This window comes from Theropithecus gelada, chromosome 2 (assembly GCF_003255815.1).
Source record: "Theropithecus gelada isolate Dixy chromosome 2, Tgel_1.0, whole genome shotgun sequence".
Lineage (NCBI taxonomy): Eukaryota > Metazoa > Chordata > Mammalia > Primates > Cercopithecidae > Theropithecus > Theropithecus gelada.
The window spans coordinates 193,600,797-193,605,959 of NC_037669.1; positions in this window are offsets into that span (position 1 = coordinate 193,600,797).

A 5,163-nucleotide genomic window follows, 5' to 3' on the forward strand; every position below is an offset into this window, starting at 1 on the left:
TGTAGTGCTTGTTGTTTTTGTTTTTTTACTTAACAGTATTTTGAAGAATTCCATAGCAATATTGAACGTGCTTCCCCATTCTTTTTTTTTTTTTTTTTGAAACAGAGTTTTGCTCTTGTTGCCCAGGCTGGAGTGCGGTGGCGCGATCTCTGCTCACAGCAACCTCTGCCTCCCAGGTTCAAGCGATTCTCCTGCCTCAGTCTCTGAGTAGCTGGAACTACAGGCGCCCGCCACCACTCCCGGCCAATTTTTGTATTTTTAGTAGAGACGGGGTTTCTCCATGTTGGCCAGGCTGGTCTTAAACTCCTGACCTCAGGTGATCTGCCCACCTCAGCCTCCCAAAGGGCTGGGATGACAGGCGTGAGTCACTGCGCCCAGCTGGGCTTCCCATTCTTTCCGGTTGCTTGGCTGTACGGGTGTACCACAACCTACTTACCTGGGCTCCTTCTGATGAAGGGCAATTTTAGTCGTATCCGGTCCTTTGCAGTTATACCCATTGCCTCAGTAGATGGTGTACGTGGGCACATCAGTCTGAAAGATGAGTTCGCAGCAGTGGGGCTCCCGGGTCAGAGTGTGTGCCGTGGTGGTGGGTGCTGCTGAACCTGCCCCCAGTGGAGGGGCGTCCTCAGTTGTCCACCACCTGTGCAGGAGAGCGTTCCGTGTGTGAAGGAGTTTTCTGATCTTTGCCAGACTGTTAGAAAATAGTGTTTCTATAGTTTTAATATGCATTTCTCTTATGAATAAACTCAAAAATAAGTTGAGCCATTTGTGTTTCCTTTTAATGAGTTGCCTATTAATATCCTTGGCCCATTACAGAATGTCAGATTATTCGTCAGTTTCTTTCTGCTTTCCAGGAAATCACTAGGTCAATTAAGGAAACTAGCTCTTTGAGCTTCACATAGGATCATGTGACCTTGATAGGAAAAGAGGTAAATCATAGGAAAGTAGGCTGATGACTCGGGTTTATTTAAAACGAACAGGCCATTCAGGATGAGTCTGGGCCACGTGTGTGTCTGTGGCTATAGGCTGGCCTTCGGGGGTAGGCCCTGAGGCTCAGAAGCTCTGAAGCCTGGCAGATTTGCATATGCCGTTTGCAAAGGCAGGAATTCTATTTTAACTGTGATTTAAAATACCTAGTCAAATAGATATAAAAAGGAACAAGTTCTTTTTTTTTTTTTTGAGACCAAGTCTTGCTCTGTTGCTCAGGCTGGAGTGCAGTGGTGCGATCTCAGCTCACTGCAACCTCTGCCTCCCGGGTTCAAGCGATTCTCCTGCCTCAGCCTTCCGAGTAGCTGGGACTACAGGCATGCGCCATCGCACCCGATTAATTTTTGGATTTTTAGTAGAGACGGGGGTTTCACCATATTGGTCTTGAACTCCTGACCTCATGATCTGCCTGCCTCGGCCTTGATCCCAAAGTGCTGGGATTACAGGCGTGAGCCACCGCACCCAGCCAGAACAAGTTCGTATCAAGTGAGCTTTGAGCATTGCTGTTAGACCTGGATTTCATTCCCAGCTCTGTTTCATCTTAGAAACGTTATTTAACTTTTCTGAGTCTGTAAACTGATGGAGTAATTCCTGCTTTCTAGAAGGGTTGTGAGGACTGACTGAGGTTGTGAAGGTAAAACATTTTGCTTAGTGTGTGGGCCATAGTCAGTACCCACTACAGAGTAGTTATTATAAATGTTATTTCCCCGTGTTCCTGCCTGTTTCTATTAATCAGTAGCTTACGTTGTGCACTGACCACACTCTGCACATAGAATTGTGTTTTACATTTCTCATTTTCCCTATTTTTTTGGAAACAGTTTATTCTTTTGCTCACAATTATCCTATTTAGAGATCATAGGTGTTTTTACTTCATTTTTAAAAAGACATCAATTTTTTTGTAAGCAATCCAGACGTGTGTATGCTTTACAAGCATTTAAAAATCTGTTTCAGAGCCAGCACATAAAGATTTTTGCAGGGGGCAGAGGATGTCAAAGCAGCTGGAGTTTTCTCAGGGGAGCAGGGAACCCCATGTACTTTTCCTGCCAGACACACAGTTCCCTAAACCCTGGGGTTTCCTGCTGTGTTTTTCTTGCTTCTAATTGGCCTGCCAGCTTTTCCGGCATCTCCTGGGTTTACCGAAAAGATCTTCAGTTGGGATGTTGAAACGCTGACCCAGGTGTGTTTGCCAACAGGGAAGAATCAACTCAGTGGGGAGGTGTTGGGTGCTTTTTGTGTGTGGAGCCCTGGTGAGGAAAAGAGTTTGTGCCCCAGAGGGGTTCTCAGTCTTTAGGGGACTGTGACATCATCACGGCAAGACAAGTGCTCTGTAATTACTGTACCCCAGGTGCCTTGGGAGCAGAGGAAGTGGCTCCCCACGAGGTCACGTTGTGCTGACGTGATGGGTAAGAACGGTGCGTGTGTGAGGGGACAAACGCACTGCACCTGAGGCGGCGGACGCGAGCCGGCTTGTCCCAAGCACTGAAGTTGGCAAAGCCAGAGTGCATCCTTGTGTTGTTTTGGGGGTGGGTTGGAGGTGGCTCTCGTGATCCAGGCACGTGAGGCAGGCCTGGATCATGAGGCTGCTAGTGTGGAATGCTGAGTTCTTTTCGACTTTGTAGACAAAGGAAGACAGCAGGAACAGCCAGAGGGGCGGTGGGGTTGCATCTGCGTGTTTAAGCAGGATGGGTTTGCTTGAAAGTGGCTGGCGGCTCCACTGTGGCCACAAGAGGAGGAAAGATCTAGCGCGTGTCTCTCGCTGCACACTGCGGACGGCAAGGTGTCCCTAATTCGAAGCAGGTTAATCTGTACAGAAACTAAATTTGGAGATTGGAGGAACCTCCAACTCCTGGAATCTGTGTCGAGAGGAAGGGTTCCTGAAGGCCAGCCCAGGGCCACTGCCGGTCTAGAGTTAAGTGTTCAGCCCCCTGAGGTGAAGTGATAAGAACTACAGGACTGAGCTTTCTTTAAAATGAAACAGATTCCGTTTCAAGGATGGTCTTTATTCGGATGTTTGTGTCTTCCTGAGTTCTTGGTGTTGAAATGGCTGTTCTTGCGTGGTGGTGGTGGCGGCGGTGGTGGTAGACGGTAACTGTGTCCCCGTGTCCTTGGGGAGCAGTGCTCTGTCCCGACGCCCCCCAGCAATGACGGCTGTTTGAGGGACCCCGAAGTCAGCCTTGGGGACCCGGGGCCAGCGTGCGTTCGTGGTGGGCAGCACCACCTATTGGCACAACGTGGCGTTGCAGGCCCTCTGGCTAAATTTACGAGCATGGGAGGGATGAGACTGTGCAGTCATCAACGGCCTCATAATCAATTAAGTCCAAATCTGCTGGCCCAAGCCCACGGGTGCTTAAAGGGAAGCTCCAGGTCGCTCACCGTCCGGAGCCACATGGGGACCAGCGAGGATCTAAGGTCGGGAAAGGAGACTGGTGGGGGTCTCTGAAAAAGGCCACGCCTGCACCTGGGCCAGAAGCCTGCGGCTCTGGGCTGGCTGGAGGAAGCTGAGGGCTGGCAGAGTGGGCAGCCACTCTCCTGCAGAAGTCCTGGCATCACAGCACTCCATCTGGGAAGCCTCAGCTCCTGTATTTAAAAACATGTTTTTATGATTGTCAGACATGCTCTTCGTTGAATGGGACAATTCAGAAAAGAGCAGTGAGAAAATTAAACACCCAGAAAGTCGCTTAAAATTTTGATATATTCCACTTTTTTTCTGTGCGCATATATGTTATGTGTATTACGGTTTTGTAAAATAAGATCATCCAGCATGCAGGGTTTTCGTAAGCTTTATTTTTATCTTTATTTTATGTGGTTTTGTTTTGTTTGAATCAAGGTCTCCCTCTGTCACCCAGGATGAGTGCCTGGCATGACCATGGTTCAGGGCGGCCTGGAATTCCTGGACTCAAGCGATCTTCCCACTTAAGCCTCCCCAGCAGCTGGGGTGACCGGCATGCCCAGCACACCTGGCTAATTTTTTTTATTTTTTTATTTTTAGTAGAGACAAGGTCTCACTATGTTGCCCAGGCTGGTCTCGAATTTCTGGACTCAAGCGATCCTCCTACCTCAGGCTCCCAAAGTGCTGGGATTATAGGCGTGAGCCACTGTGCCTGGCCAGTTTTCTGTAACTTCAAATTCATCTTCTCAAAGAATATTTAAACCCTGCCTCGTTTTTATTCTGTGGATAAACTCTAGTTAATACATTTTGTTAACATTTTTTATCTTGTAACTGTTCATTTGTTTAGAAACAAGCTGTCCCTCTGTCTTCCAGGCTGGAGTGCAATGGCACCAGCTCGGCTCACCGTACCTTGACCCCTCCAGGCTCAAAGGACCCTCCTGCCTCAGCCTCCCGAGCAGTGAGGATGACAGGCACACGCCACTGTAGCCGGATAAGTTAGTTCTTTGTTTTCCTTTTTTCTGTAGAGATGAGGTCTCACTATGTTGCCCAACTCCTGGGATCAAGTGATCCGCCCACCTCGGCCTCCCCAAAGTGTTGAGATTACGGGCATGAGCCACCGCACCCAGCTGTAACAAATTGTTTTAATAAATAGGGCTAAAAGGGTTTCCAGAAATATTTGTCTCTTTTATTAAAATAAAGTATATGTTTTGAATTTTTTCATGAAAGAAAATGTACTCTCTCTCTCTCTCTCTCTCTATATATATATATATATATATATATATATATATTTTTTTTTTTTGAGACAGTTTCCCTCTGTCACCCAGGCTGGCATGCAGTGGCCTGATCTTGGCTCCCTGCAACCTCCGCCTCCCAGGTTCAAGCGATTCTCCTGCCTCAGCCTCCCAAGTAGCTGGAATTACAGGCACCTGCCAGCACACCCAGCTGACTTTTTTGTATTTTAGAGACAGGGTTTCACCGTGTTTACCAGGCTCGTCCTGAACTCCTGACCTCATGTGATCCGTCCACCTCGGCCTCCCAGTGTGCTGGGATTATAGGCGTGAGCCACCGTGCCTGACCATATATGTTTTTAAAGAAAGGACTTATGTTCTGGACATATATTTTAAAATATGTAAAATTTTTATATGTATGTTTATAGAATATATATATATATATAGTGAGATGGAGTCTCACTCTGTCACTCAGGCTGGAGTGCAGTAGTGCGATCTCGGCCCACCAGAATCTCTGCTTCCCGGGTTCAAGCGATCCTCCTGCCTCAGCCTTCGAGT